The sequence below is a fragment of the Periplaneta americana genome, chromosome 3 (genome assembly GCF_040183065.1).
Source record: "Periplaneta americana isolate PAMFEO1 chromosome 3, P.americana_PAMFEO1_priV1, whole genome shotgun sequence".
NCBI classification, from domain to species: Eukaryota; Metazoa; Arthropoda; class Insecta; order Blattodea; family Blattidae; genus Periplaneta; species Periplaneta americana.
The window spans coordinates 118454825-118472456 of NC_091119.1; positions in this window are offsets into that span (position 1 = coordinate 118454825).

The following is a 17632-nucleotide window of genomic DNA, read 5'->3' on the forward strand; positions in this document are numbered from 1 at the left end:
ATTCTATTCACGTGTTGAGGACCTAACATTCTAAATGTGCTAAGTGCCAAAAAACAACTCTCTGAGACATCGATGAAAAAATACACTGAGAAATGCATGTTGAGATATCTACAACACCGTGTTTTGGCGCGCGAATGAGTCACTTACATATAGTTGAGCTACGACAAAGACAATTTAGTATGCTATTATCATATGGTTGTTCCTTGTTGAATAAAATAAAATTTGAAAAATTGACACCACATTTAGAATGTTAGGTCTTCAATAATTGTTGTCTATAGTCACGAATGGATTATTTTGAGTACATGAACTATTATTTCATTTCTTTTGTGATCTGAAAGTCTGTATCCAGCAGTTCTTCTCAAAAATCTCATTTCAACAGATGTTATGCGTCTTTCAATTTGGATTCGTATGATCAATGCTTCGTTATAACAAAGAGTGGATCTTGCCAGAAATATATAATTTATAAGTCTTTGGCTTATATGTATTTGGACCTTCGTTGTTCCAAAAACATGGTTGATAATTGTGAGAGACCTGTTATAATTTTGATTTTGTTTATTAAATCGCATTCTTCAAGATATGTTAAGGGATAACCTAAATATTTAAAATAAGTTTATTTCTTCAAATATTAATTTAATACAAATTTTGCTTCGAATGGGTAATTTTATAATAATAATAATAATAATAATAATAATAATAATAATAATAATAATAATAATAATAATAATAATGTCTCGCTTAACCAAATTTCTGATTATCCCTTCCACATTTAACTAATATTTTTATTTAACATCTATGGAAGTACCTATTTAAATTACTATAACGCTATTGAGAGTTAAATCGACAGTGTTTAGGACTGTGTACTGTACTGTACATTTGAATGAACCTACTATTTTACATAATATGGACGTGAACTTCTGATCATGACATTTTCTTCATTGTTGTATTGTCATTTCTTATAACAGTACCAATATAATATCTTAAAATCATAATACTGTATTTATTTCTGCATGAAGAAAAAGCGATTAAAATTAAAAGTAAACTAAATTATGTTAAAATTAGATAAAATTTAATACTAAATGTTGAGTATTCTATCGAATTCGTACTTATTTTAATTTGCTGAAATTTACTTGATATTCTTATAGATTATTAACTCGGAAGTAAAGCTATCACCATCACATGAAGACTGTTTTATCTAGCAGTAATATTTGAAAATGTAAAGTGTCAACTGTGATTTAGAGATAATCTATACGTATACGGATATAGGTCCTAAGTTATTTGTTTAGTCAATTGTCCAATAAGGCATCACTCGTGAGGCAACTAAGCCGGAAGATAATGGGGTAGAGTGACCAGTTCCCTTCTCCCTTCATTGCATACATAGCTGACTAGCAACATATTACACTAATCAGAATGCGCATAATTTCAATTTACCACACTTACCGTAATAGTATATTACACAGCTTATTATGATCAGAACTAAATGAAGCAATACTAGAACCCATTTCGAATGTATGGTTTTATATCACAAGAAAGTAGTACCAAATAGATATGGCGATTCTTAATTTCTTACGTGCTGGTTATTGATGTTAAGGTTTCGTCAGAAAATCATTAAGCTTGACGTACTTTTTATATTTTAGAATGTATAATAACTTATTAATTATTCATCCTTTACTGATATAATGTAAATGATTTATTGAAATATGGTGTATTATTTATAACTATATACTTTCTCTAATCCACAGAGTTGTTATTCAACAGTCATACTCAGATTTTTAACGTACTACGTCTAGAAACTTTACTCTCATTAAAATATGAACCAATCGATAAATAATATTCCTGAAACATCATCATAGAAATAAGGAAAATGTGAAAACTAAAGAAATGGTTGAGTCACACAAACATGTTTTTGATTTTTACATCACGTGATATAAGAACTTTGCAGTTAATCAATGTTCGTTTATATTTAGAAATGAATTTTAAATCCTAGACCTTTACCCCTTGGAATATGATGACCAACTTCTTTATATTGCCGCTGAAATACATTCTCATCTAAATTAATGTCGACAATATTGTTGTTGCATTCATTAACTCGGCAGGAGTGAAGACTTTGAAGTCATCCTCCTTGGCCTTACCAAAGATCCTTTTTCTTAGTCTGATGCTAGAAATTCTTAATAGACTTCAATAAATCATCTCATATCTTTATTTAATTACGATTTTGGCAATTTTATTCATTCAAGCAATCTTGATACAAACAAGTACATAGTGATGATTGATAGCTGAGCGTGTGTACTTAATGTGAATATTTTCCTTTCTGGTGAGAGCCAGAATCTGCATTACTTGCTAAGTAACTCTAAAGAAGAATTTTATTTTATTTTTTATTATTAATTTAATTATGTTTTAAGCAGTGTAACGTTAAAACATTGTCAATCATAAACTAGACAGCGGGCTTTTCGATTCTATTAAGTTATACTGTATGTGTCTAAAATCTCTCTCTGAGGAGAAAATTTATCGCTAAGAAACAAATCTCAACCACTCCACAGTAGACAATATATTGTAATAATTTACACTCTTCTTCTTTGTCACAATTTTAACTATATATTACCGTTAATATATTGGAAGTATTTCGACTCAGAGTAGTTATCAAATCTTCTGTCAAGTTTCTACTAAAATTTTAGCTTTCACCACTGAATATAAATTAATAGACATCAAATGACGTTATTAGAGATAATTTCAGATTACATGTTACATGCTCGACAAAATGCATTTTTCCATCTTTCATGAAATTCGAAGAGCCACGTCGATACAGCAAGGATTTCATGGAAGTTACTTCCGACATTTCACTTATACTTCACTTCTACTTTAATAATGCATTACATAATGGGAACATGAGCCATTGGCAATGAGCTAGAAAGTTGCAGAACAAAGAAACATTGAAATATTTTGTAATGTTGCGTAATGATTTCTATAAGTGCAATTTTACTGCAACGAACTTCATATTCAGGATAAAAAATGACAAACGCATTAAAAATAATCAAAACGAGGAAAAAGTCAACTAACGTCTGAATAAGCATTACTCGCTTAGTCATTATTATTAAATAAAATGTATATACCATACACGCAAGCATATAAATACAGGTATACTCGATTTAAAAAAGCGCCACGACCCGTTTCATACTCTTTAACATCATGCTTCATATATCATCAGTTATCTTCCTCGACAGACTAGTTATCTGTCCGGTAGGGCTACGTATCGCACTAAATGGTCGAAGCACTGCCCTCACTGCGGAAACGCCAGGGAAAAAAATATATATATGTAAAGGCTTACAATACATGCAAATTCTGTGTAAATATCCACTCAGGAAGGAAAAGAGTTCTACCTAAAATTCGCCCCCTAGGTATAAAATAGGCCGAGAGAGAGAGAGAGAGAGAGAGAGAGAGACGTTATGTCATTGGGATGTAGAAGAGTGTATTTATGTGAAAATTTATAAATCGATTTTTTCATCATAATACTCGTTCTTTCTATTAACACTTCGTTCATGATAAAGTAAAAGAGAAAATCATAAACGCGTGGTAATGTAATTTTCCCACTAAGAGACATATGCAAAAGATAATACGTTTCAACACGATTTAGTGCTGGATATTCTCCACCACTGAATGTGAGTATAGATTACTCGCCTTGCTTTTTCAATTGTCAGATAAGTTGCAGATGTTCACGGCGCTGATACAGTATAAATAACCTTTCTTCACTAAACCGGTATGTACAGAGTGTCTGACTTATGCCCTTCATTTTTGCTTAGGCCGCCCAAAAAGGTCGAGACATGTGGGAGGTATTTAATGGTTTCGTAGGCGGAATCAGGGTGGGTATAACGTTCACCGACATCACCACGTGAAAGTTACTAATTTTAGTCTTCGTATGATAATTTTATGTTGAACATGTGCTGTCAATCTGTTATTTTCTTTTTCCTTTCCAACCTTTACTTCAATCTTGAATAACAAAGCAATTTATGAACGACTTGAGTCAAACATCCTGTACACTTCTAGAAAAAAGAGATAGGCCGCCAATTTTACAATGTTCCAGATACAAAGCATTGCGCATTTGCAGTAAACATGAGCGCCTATGTGTTTGCTACTTGTGGACAGTCTTGCGAAAGTTGTTGCCTACATATAGGAGAACTTCCATCAAGATTCGGCCATTACTTTTTCCTGGCACTGTACGCTACATCCACTTACCGTATTTTATGGCTTAATTTTGGAACACCAGTGCTACTGTGTGTGTACGTGCGTGCGTGCGTGTGCGTGTGTGTGTGCGTGCATATGTATGTATGTATGTATGTATGTATGTATGTATGTATGTATGTATGTATGTATGTATGTATGTATGTATGTATGTATGTATGTATGTATGTATGTATGTATGTATGTATGTATGTATGTATGTATGTATGTATGTATGTAAACGAATTATAATATCGCTCTAAATCTTGAAGTGAAACTCCTAGTCATGAACTTCTCATACACGTGATAAAATATTATAATACTGTTTTAACCGAGTGAGGCGGCCCAGACGGTAACGTTTGAGACTCGAGAGGTGTTGCACAGTAGGCAACACTGTAGACAAGAAGAATTTAACAGAGCATCCAACTTACACGAAAGGAAAATCCTAAACTGTTACGATGTTCACCGCGTAAACGCAAATAGGCCTAATCATTTTTTGCAATCACACTTTGAAGCAAGTCATTTACATATTATGTTATTTATTTTAAAAGGGCAGTTTCCTGTTATAATATAACATTATCAAGCAATTAGTTTCTCATTAAGGTGTAATTTTTTTGAAATCTCGACAAAAGGGCGTCCTGACAGAATCCAGTCCGAACATGTAGACAAAATTAATAAAAAGTAACCTGTCCGGGTTAAATTCGGACGTCTGGTCACTCTACTGATAATATGCATTAATGGACGACTGGTCACCCTACTGATAATATACATTTATAGATGTCTGTTCACCCTATTGATAATAATATGTATTTATGGACGTATAGTCACCCCACTGATAATATGCATTTATGGACTTCCAATCACCCTACTGATAATATGCATTTATGGGCGTCTGGTCACCCTACTGATAATATACATTTATGGACGTCTGGTCATCCTACTGATAATATGCATTTATGGACGTCTGGTCACTCTACTGATAATATGCATTTATGGGCGCCTGATCACCCTACTGCTAATATGCATTTATGGATGTCTGGTCACTCTACTGGTAATATACATTTATGGACGTCTGGTCATCCTACTGATAATATGCATTTATGGGCGTCTGGTCACCATACTGATAATATGCATTTATGGACGTCTGGTCACTCTACTGATAATATACATTTATGGACGTCTGGTCATCCTACTGATAATATGCATTTATGGACTTCCAATCACCCTACTGATAATATACATTTATGGGCGTCTGGTCATCCTACTGATAATATGCATTTATGGACTTTCAATCACCCTACTGATAATATGCATTTATGGGCGCCTGGTCACCCTACTGCTAATATGCATTTATGGACGTCTGGTCACTCTACTGATAATATACATTTATGGACGTCTGGTCATCCTACTGATAATATGCATTTATGGACTTCCAATCACCCTACTGATAATATACATTTATGGACGTCTGGTCGTCCTACTGATAATATGCATTTATGGACTTTCAATCACCCTACTGATAATATGCATTTATGGGCGCCTGGTCACCCTACTGCTAATATGCATTTATGGATGTCTGGTCACTCTACTGGTAATATACATTTATGGACGTCTGGTCATCCTACTGATAATATGCATTTATGGACGCCTGGTCACCCTACTGCTAATATGCATTTATGGATGTCTGGTCACTCTACTGATAATATGCTTTTATGGGCGCCTGGTCACCCTACTGCTAATATGCATTTATGGATGTCTGATCACTCTACTGGTAATATACATTTATGGACGTCTGGTCATCCTACTGATAATATGCATTTATGGGCGTCTGGTCACCATACTGATAATATGCATTTATGGACGACTGGTCACCCTACTGATAATATACATTTATAGATGTCTGTTCACCCTATTGATAATAATATGTATTTATGGACGTATAGTCACCCTACTGATAATATGCATTTATGGACTTCCAATCACCCTACTGATAATATGGATTTATGGACGCCTGGTCACCCTACTGCTAATATGCATTTATTGACTTCCAATCACCCTACTGATAATATGCATTTATGGGCGTCTGGTCACCCTACTGATAATATACATTTATGGACGTCTGGTCATCCTACTGATAATATGCATTTATGGACTTCCAATCACCCTACTGATAATATGCATTTATGGGAGCCTGGTCACCCTACTGCTAATATGCATTTATGGATGTCTGGTCACTCTACTGGTAATATACATTTATGGACGTCTGGTCATCCTACAGATAATATGCATTTATGGGCGTCTGGTCACCATACTGATAATATGCATTTATGGACGTCTGGTCACTCTACTGATAATATACATTTATGGACGTCTGGTCATCCTACTGATAATATGCATTTATGGACTTCCAATAACCCTACTGATAATATGCATTTATGGGCGTCTGGTTACCCTACAGATAATATGCATTTATGGACATCTGGTCACTCTACTGATAATATACATTTATGGACGTCTGGTCATCCTACTGATAATATGCATTTATGGACTTCCAATCGTCCTACTGATAATATGCATTTTTGGGCGTCTGGTCACCCTACTGATAATATGCATTTATGGATGTCTGGTCACTCTACTGATAATATGCATTTATGGACGTCTGGTCATCCTACTGATAATATGCATTTATGGACTTCCAGTCACCCTACTGATAATATGCATTTATGGGCGTCTGGTCATCCTACTGATAATATGCATTTATGGACTTTCAATCACCCTACTGATAATATGCATTTATGGGCGTCTGGTCATCCTACTGATAATATGCATTTATGGACTTCCAATCACCCTACTGATAATATGCATTTATGGGCGTCTGGTCACCCTACTGATAATATGCATTTATGGACGTCTGGTCACCGTACTTATAATATACATTTATGGACGTCTGGTCATCCTACTGATAATATGCATTTATGGACTTCCAATCACCCTACTGATAATATGCATTTATGGGCGTCTGGTCACCCTACTGCTAATATGCATTTATGGACGTCTGGTCATCCTACTGATAATATGCATTTATGGACGTCTGGTCACTCTACTGATAATATACATTTATGGACGTCTGTTTATCCTACTGATAATTTGCATTTATGGACGTCTGGTCACTCTACTGATAATATACATTTTTGGACGTCTGGTCATCCTGCTGATAATATGCATTTATGGGCGTCTGGTAACCCTACTGCTAATATGCATTTATGGACGTCTGGTCACTCTACTGATAATATACATTTTTGCACGTCTGGTCATCCTGCTGATAATATGCATTTATGGGCGTCTGGTCACCCTACTGATAATATGCATTTATGGACGTCTGGTCACCCTACTGATAATATACATTTATGGACGTCTGGTCATCCTACTGATAATATACATTTATGGACGTCTGGTCATCCTATTGATAATATACATTTATGGACGTCTGGTCATCCTACTGATAATATGCATTTATGGACGTCTGGTCACTCTACTGATAATATACATTTTTGGACGTCTGGTCATCCTACTGATAATATGCATTTATGGGCGTCTGGTCACCCTACTGATAATATACATTTATGGACGTCTGGTCATGCTCTTGATAATATACATTTATGGACGTCTGGTCATCCTATTGATAATATACATTTATGAACGTCTGGTCATCCTACTGATAATTTGCATTTATGGACGTCTGGTCACCCTATAATCTACATTTATATAAATTTTTTCTTTGAAAATCCTATCTTACATAACAACATGAGTCCACAAAATTAAAAAAAAAATGCAGAAAAATAGCAATAAAAAGTGCCATCTTGAATTTTATACTTAAAGTTGATCAATATGGAAGGTTAATATTGCACCAATTGAAGACATCCATGCTATCCATGCATTCACAGTTTAGGTGAAAAATTGTTTTATGTTTCTTCTGTAAAATTTACTTTTTTGGATTGTTGTTTTTGCAGCTATGGATTCAATTTTATTCTTCTAGCACAAATTCTATCCGTTGGGAATCGAACCACAGAGAATATGTTCAGAATTCATTAAGTGAATGAAACAAGGCTCAGGAAATTTTTATAGGGCCTATGTTAAATAAAATAGGCTGTGACGTCATACATAGAATTGTGTTTGTTCACAATATGGTTATATGTTTGTTTTTTGCTCCAATTGAAAAACAAGCACAGTACTGTTTTCAACTGCGTTTCTTCCGGGTGGAGGCCACGCCTCCGTGCGTCGCGGCACGGCACGATTGTACCATGTCCCTTACACGAGCAGATAAGGTTTTCAGACGGCGACTTATACGTGACAGTGAGGTCTGATGCCTTCGCGGAGACAGTTTCGTAAGATTCATCTCCGTCACAAGTATTGGGGGTTCCACAATTTAGTGAGATTCTGCCACCCACACGAACATGATGCAATAATAACACTATTTTACTATTAGCTTCTGCACTGAGCTAAATTCGTTCACGACAAATTTGTACAAATATATCTACCAGCTTCTTTCGCTGGATCACTTATGTATAGAAAGAGAATCGAATTTCAGAATTATATTTAAAATGTAAAGAAAAATTATAACTGAAAATTCCTCTTTCTGAAACTACATATAATATATTCCTAATAATTATAATTTCTCCATATTATTTCAAAGAGAAGTGGGATATGTAGTTTAATTGTAAGGCTAAAAATAAACAGTGAAATATAAGGGACATGTCTTCTCATTTACATTTTACGAATAAAATTCCGCCATTTTAAAATTATTGTGAAAAAATTGAAAGTGACACAAAATGTTGCGTCTAATTCGTCATATTATTTGTGCAAAAATTTACTTAATGAATTTACAGAAATAACAGTGCAAATATTGTGTATGTATAGAGTGCGGTTTTTCGAAGTCGGCCTCAGCATAAACACCATTTTCTTTTCTAGAAAATTTGATGAACCATTTAAACTATATTCACATTTCACATGACATTTTAACACTGTAAAAATTGCCTCTTTGACATATTAGAACCTGCTTGGTAGTTTTATGCCAAACATTACAATTAATTATTACTATTATATTATAACGTGAAAATTTATTAAATCCACAGTTTTTTTTTTTTTTTCAAATTTAAATGTTTTAAAATTTATCAGAAAGAACTTGTGACTATATTTTTGTCTATTACCACTCATTTTCAATCCAAGTTGGCTATTTCTCTAATTTTGTTAAATTAACAAACAGCTTTCGCATTGTTGTACATTGTTGTTCATTAACAGTTCGTTTTCACAGTGGTGTAAGTCATTCTACTTCTCTATGTATGGAACTAGAAACACGAGCGCATTCATTCAGTCAGTGAACCAATAAATCAAGGAAAAGCTGCCTATTCAAGCTGTGAGATTCGTGTAAAGAAGGAACTTACGATGTTGAAGGAAAAGTCAAGGAGAGCTGTTCTGGTGCAACAGTAGCAAGAACAATCTGTAAAAGGAAGCTACTCGTGTTTTCAGTAGTGCAATAAGAGGTTCGTAAAATGTTGGTTAGGCTAGAAATAGGGCCTACTTGTTAAAGAACGGACAAACAAAATGAATGAACATGTCGAGTTTTCGTTTTGTATGTTTCATGAGCTGAATTACTGTTATTGAAGGCTATAGTAGACAAATCATTTAACTTATGCCTTATTTACCAATTTTGTAAAAATAAGCTCCGTATCCCTTTGTGGCAGAGGTGACTAGGGACACGGACCTAAGTTCGGCTCGTTGACGGGTTTGGGCTGAAATCTTTAAGGGCTTCTCCGGCTCGGGTCGGGTAACATGCCAATAATAATAATAGTAGTAGTAGTAGTAGTAGTAGTAGTAGTAGTAGTAGTAGTAGTAGTAGTAGTAGTAGTAGTAGTAGTAATGATGATGATGATGATGATAATAATAATAATAATAATAATAATAATAATAGACTAATAACCGTAGAAAGAAGAAATTGACTTGTGGGCAACGTTCGTTCTACGCTTCCACATGGCAAACGCAAGCCGCACATTTTCTCTTAATTTAATTATACATCCTGAGCTACAGTACGTCAACTAAAATAGTAAGTTGATTAGTGCAATACACAATAATGAGTGACAACATAGGTTAGCAATGATCACTGACCAGTGAGTACTCATTTTCACATTACACACTTATTACTTTGTTGATTTAGTTGTTTCTCCAGGTGGTTAGGAAAATATTTGGGGCTAAGAGGGATGAAGTTACAAGAGAATGGAGAAAGTTACACAATGCATTGTATTCTTCACCTGACATAATTAGGAACATTAAATCCAGACGTTTGAGATGGGCAGAGCATGTAGCACGTATGGGCGAATCCAGAAATGCATATATATATATATATATATATATATATATATATATATATAGAGAGAGAGAGAGAGAGAGAGAGAGTGTGTGTTAGTTGGGAGGTCGGAAGGAAAAAGTCGTTTGGGGAGTCTGAGACGTAAATGGGAGGATAATATTAAAGTGGATTTGAGGGAGATGGAATATGGTAATAGAGACTGGATTAATCTTGCTCAGGATAGGGACAAATGGCGGGCTTATATGAGGGCGGCAATGAACGTCCGGGTTCTCTAAAAGCCATAAGTAAGTAAGTAAGTAAGTTGTTTCTCCACAATTAAAGTTATCGTTACTGAGTTCAGTTGTTTGGAGTAGCTAGGTAGGCCTGTACCGAACCCAACAGAGTAGGAGACACCTCTGGTCTTACTTCTTTGTCCTGATGATGGAACCTGTATCTAGCTACGAAATGTTGAATTTTAGGACACAATGGAATATTCAAAAGTCTATTTATGAATATTAATTTCTTAATTTTAGCATTCACGTGGCTCATCGTATGCTTGGAGGTTTCGGTTGGGCCCTGGTGCTACTTTGCGGGTTCAGAGATGAACGAACAGGAGCGGGACAAGCTTACACATTTTGGTCCCTGCAGACCTCTACTTTGTGGTGTTACAACATCTCTCTCCTAGAAAGTAAAACGTTTTTTAATGACCTACGCATTAAGGAGGCTATGCTTCGAAACAATTTCTATTCAATTTCGCTATATGAAGTTGATATTATAATTATTTTCTTAATTTTATGATGTGTTACATATCTATAAAAAATATTTTTGTTGAAAAGTAGAATATGCGATTTCTTCAAAGAATCTATCGTTAATAATTTTTTGGACTTAGTGAACTTCCTGAAATTGATTTTTTGCAGCATCATAATGCTTGTTGCTCTTTAAACTTCGTACTATGATAAAGTGAAAAATGAATGCCATAAGATGACTTAAATTTTGCAACAATTCGTGTTATTAGAAGAGCGATGTTATCACTTATAACTTATTTTCTTAAACTATCGCTTCCAGGTCAATTCGTCCACAGCACAATGTCCAAAAGACTACAGCAAAAAAGTCCACAAATAAAAAATTCAAGTAATTTATATATTCCAAATATGTAACATGTGTGTGCCATACATAACTACACTCATTTCTGAAAAAAACATTGTACTTCTTTTAGATAAATATCATTAAGATAACACCAATTTTAAGGAAAATGAATTAGAGAGTTTTCAGTATTAGGAAAATTGACTGTTAGGAATACTGGGCTTTAGGGAAATTGATAGGAAGGCTTTAGAGAAATTGACAGGAAACCCAATGGGCATTTATGAATTTGATGGTGACAGATGAAGCACTCTTCCTCGACCCTGACAGAGCCAGGTTCCATTCTCAAATGAATACCTGATAAATATGGGGCTAGAGATCTCCAAGCACTATCCCCAAGACTTCACACCGGCCTATTTTTAACTATTACATATATACAGACGGAATATTTAGAATAGTTCTTCAAACTCCTCACATTGCACTGAAAAGTCCACCGTTGCATTCCCGTTCATGTTTACTCTTACAACCAGGAAAACTAAAGAAACTTATAGCCGCATATAAGCCTAAGAGTTCCTGCAAACTGAAGCTCAGCAGCAGGGTCGCAGACTGAAATTAAACATAGTTATAATGGAATCTGAAATTTATAACTTTAACGCAGTACGTCGTTTCCCGACAGCACTATTACGGGTTGTCAATTTAATTTTTATCAATCCGTTTACCGAAAACTGTTTGTAGTTTAGGATTGCGAGAAGTCCTGCGTCATTCTCTGCAGGCCTATATCATATTTCCATTTTCGTAAGCAAATTTAAATGTGTTTGTTTCTAATTCCTAATTGTTGGCAGATAACTCCGTTTCGAATATGGACTCTCCTCCTCATTCCCTACAGAGGTCTTCAAAATCTCATTTGCGCTACTTTTATTCTATGTTTGCTTTCCACAACATTCAACATCACCTTCTTTAATGTTGGTTTACTGACTATATTGTGGTGTCTTAAGAAACTTAATTATTTTATTACTTTTTTAAAAACATTTCTGTTAAAACTCCCATTAATTCTGTTACATAGTTACGGCATTCTCTATCTCTTCCTGTCTTGATCCGCACTTAAGTTTTCCAAATATTGAAAACGTCTAACTTTGTTTAATGTTTCTTCTTTCATTAGGATTTTCACTCCTTTTCTGCGGTTTCCCTGGAAAGCCATGGCTTTCTTCTTGTTTATTGAGATGTTCACTTACAAGTATATAGGTCAGCGATATCAGTTAAAATCTTTAAAGATCACTGTAAATCATCTTCTATGTCTGAAATTAAAACTTGATCATATGCATACAGTGTTGTATTTATAGTATTTGTTTATTCCGTGCAATTATTGTAGTATTCATTGAGGTTTTTCCTATAGCTTCAAGATATAGCTAGTCCATGTATGTGTTAGAAAGTAAGAGCGATAATCCTCACCTCAGGAGCAGAACTAAATTCACTTTAAAAGTAGTAGTCAGACAATCTTCTGATTTTATAGTGTTTTTAGTTTTTTTACAGTTTTTATAGTTTTCTTGCACAGAGACGTTATTGCATTTAGGAATAATTTATCTTCTTTATGAGATTCACAAATTGCAAATATTTTTCCCTGTCTGCTATGTGAAATATATCATAGTTGTGTATTTTTATAATCTATGTATAATAAAGGAGGCCTACATTTTTCTTGATTGTATTTTTTCCAATTTTATATTACTTGTTTAGATATGAAATTGTATCTACTAGTACTCGACCTCATGTAAAACCGCACTGTTCTTCTTTAAAATCCATCACATAAAATTGTTTCATTTATTTCTTGTAATATTTACATGTAACTTAATTTGGATGCCGCGCAAGGTAGTGCAATTTTGTACAATTATTGTTATATTTAACTCTGATACTCTAAACTAAGTAGTGATCACTGTAAACTCTTACGTTTTTAATATTTGCTTGCAATTTTGAATTTACTTACCAAGTGTGACCTCGGGGGTTTGTGATTTATAATAGTCACAAAGAAAAATAGAAGCAATTCTCTATAATAATAATAATAATAATAATAATAATAATAATAATAATAATAATAATAATAATAATAAGAATATTAATGTCTTCCGAAGATAGGAATCAGAGAAGCTAACACATCTCATTTAGCTCATCCCCTTCTCTGTTGAGAAAAAAATAAAAAGTATCGTTAGATTCGATTTCGAGTAAATTGGCATTTTGTGTTCTCGATTTAAAATAAAACCAATTATACTTTTACTAAAAATCATTACACTTTATTTACACCACCTCCGGATAAATTAACTTGTAGATACTGAAAGTGAAGAGTATACATACATCCAGGAGAAATAGCTGTTCACAGACAGAACAAGCCTAAAACAACTTTTTCGATATCAGGAATGCTGAAAACGTTTATTTGTATGAAAACCTCGAAATTAATTTTCATAGCATCACAATACGTTCTGTTTACACTTCACGCAATGATAAAGTAAAACAAACAGTCCTCATTTTAAACGATTAAAAATCTGAGGCAATGAATCAATGCTCAGAGTCTCGCTGATGCCCTGAAATGGAAGCAATGAAAGTAGTGAAGAATGTTTTCCATAATAATGTGACATTTCTGTAAAATTCTATTAACAACTTACTCTCTTTTCCATTTTCAGCGAAGCTGATGTTTCCTTATTTCTATAAAATAATATATATCTATTCAAAACTACGTACCATCCAGATGACCTCCTTTTCCTACACTGTAATGATTTTTAAGTTTATTCGCTATTAATTAGTACTCCTTATGAGTTAAAATTTAGTGTACTGTTATCACAGTCAACAAAAAACTATTGTCGTTAATGTCTTCTTCAGGAACGAGTGCTGGAGATAACTTCTTTATAATTTATTCTTGCGTAACGCATGATAGTGATCTTGACTTTCTTCGAAAACTAATTTCGCAACAGCTTCAGATGATTCGCGCATGTGTTTGTGCCAATCACGAGATTTCAGTGCTAATTAGCCACATTCACGGTTGAAATGTTTAACGAAGGTCGAGTCCTGTGCTGTACAGATGTCTGATTTAAGCTGTTAATTTTGTTTAGGCAGCCCAAATATTAGTCCAGACATGTAGGAGATATTTCATGGTTTCGCAGGTGGAATCAGGAGAGTGTATAACATCATCACGTGAATGTTACGAATTTTAGTTTTCGTGTGATAATTTTATGTTAAACATGTACTGTGCAGTCAATCTGTTGATTATTTATTTTCTCTCGACTTTCCAACGTTTTCTATAGTCGCGTTTTTCATTGGATAGTGTTTTGTCGAGTCATTTGTTCTTCTCATATTACTCGTATTTTTTAATAAGTAAGTTATCTGCAATCCCTAAAATTAATTTGTTTTGTTTCATTCGAAATAAATAACGGACATAATAAGAAGATACCTGTAAAAACAGACAGCATAGAGTTTTAACACAATTGATTAATTTATTTGAAGATATTTTGAGTATGTCACTTCTAGCGACACTACCATGAGAACGTCACAACCTGGATGTTGGATTCAGACTATGACATACCAAATGGTCTACGACATACGAGATCAATGACAACCTGCATGGCCCTGGACCATGTCAAAGTATAATGCTTGCTGAAATATCTTATATTAAATTCTTCTGTCGCTATATTCACTTTTGCTGTCTCGAGTTCCAGGAATCGAACCGTGAACGATTACCGAAGGCAGGATTTAAGCTTTTATAGCTACTTCTGTGGAACATTCTGGTTCATAAGATGTCCCATCGATTACATACTTACGAACGATTGTGAAAGACATCTAACTCGCGATTAGTCGTATTTTTTAAGTTATCTCGTCTGTCCATTTCACATGTTTCATTCTTCTCCATATCCACATTTCAAATGCTTCTATTCGCTTCTCTTCACTTCGTCGTAATGTCCATGTTTCTGCATCATACAATGCCACACTCCACACAAAGGATTTCACTATTCTCTTCTTTAGTTCTTTTTCAGAGGTCTGCACAAGATGCTCCTTTTTATTAAAAGTTTCCTTAGCCATTGCTATCCTCCTTTTGACTTCCTGGCAGCAGCTCATGTTACTGCTTATAGTATACCCCAAGTATTTGAAGCTATCCGCTTGTTCTATTGCCTCGTTTCGAATTTGCACGTTTACTTTCTTTATTTTTCTTCCGATAACCATGGTCTTCGTCTGTTTGCATTATCCTCATCACATACTGCTCACGCTGTCACTTAGCTCCAGCAAAATATTCCTCAAAACCACGTTTTTGTTCATTCAAGACATAGTTTGGTGATGAAAACATATTTTAATGAAAATGGCAGGAGAATAAAATGGGCCTTTTCACAGGTTACTTGCGAAATTGTACCATATCCAAAGGAAATGAGAATATCTTTCCAAACATGACACAATCGTTTATGTTCACCACAAAATCCCACTAGATAAACTAGAGACCTAATCCCAACACAGTCAGCTAAGAATTTTCAGTTTATTGAACACAGGTTCATATATAGAGTGATTCACAAATAATTTTTTTTTATTTTATTGGGTTATTTTACGACGCTGTATCAACATCTAGGTTATTTAGCGTCTGAATGATATGAAGGTGATAATGCCGGTGAAATGAGTCCGGGGTCCAGCACCGAAAGTTACCCAGCATTTGCTCGTATTAGGTTGAGGGAAAACCCCGGAAAAAACCTCAACCAGGTAACTTGCCCCGACTGGGATTCGAACCCGGGCCACCTGGTTTCGCGGCCAGACGCGCTGACCGTTACTCCACAGGTGTGGACTTCACAAAGAATTACCGCCACTTAATGTGCATATTTCCGAGGACATTTTGAAACAAATAATATCGTATAAAATGGGTACTATTCTCAATATTTTCTGAGTTACACTAATTTGTAGTTGTTCGTAAAATATCTTTTTTCTTTAGTTTTAAAGGTAGAAGAATATTATAGATAGAGAATAAACTATTCAGAAGTATCATTTCTTTAATTGGCTAGTATTCTGAAGCTACAACTTTGTTGTGATTTTTTTGTCTATTTTTAACTGCAACAGTACATTATTCTTACGCACTTATTACAACAGTTGTTACAAATCACGCCACTCTTGTAAACTCTTTAAGACTGTACATTAGGATGCAAAATTGCGCTAAACTGGAGAATTTTTTACGGTAGCTCTGAACCGTACCGTTACGGTTACGACCAAATTGAATTAAATACACAATGTCGCCAACATAAGGACATGACGTTGGTCTGTGTCGTAGTTAGAAGAAGAAATTGTTTTTTTTTCTCTCTACCTCTTTAGTTCTGAACATTACTGAGAGATAGCACCACTGTTAGCGACAAGATATATTTGCATAAATATTGCGAGTAGATTACGTGGATTAGATGAGGAGCTCGCGACAGGAACAGTTTTGTTATGTCGAATGTGCGGACCTCTCATGCAGTGGCAGAGTGATCCTTACTTGAATTTATTTTCGTGTGTACATTCCAGATCATATCAAAAAGCTCCTTTCTTGCTCCGATTACACATCTTGCATATACGAAGGTTAAGTTTGGTTAGTTTAGGTTTTTATTAACCAAGTCCGCGCATGCGCAGACAGCCAAGATGATTCTGTCGGTCATGGCTCTTATGACTTTTTATTTGATAATATTGATAAATAGTAGCCTAATGTGATGAAAACGGTGAATAATTTCATGGCCGCTAAAAGTTTTCCTCGTAAAAGACGAGGTATTTCCTCTAGACCACAAATAAAACGGCAACGTGGTCATAATAACGTACTTAGCGCTTTGGCGAACATTAAACGGAAATTTACTTTCCTTCATTTGAATTATATTTCCTGAAATACACCTTTTTCTCCCTTTGTTTTGTTGTGATAACCTATTTTAAGCTCTTACTTCATCTGCATTTTCTTTTGGTGCATTCAAAACACCGCCGTTGTACTATATAAACCTTGCACTTGACTAATGGAATGAATTATTT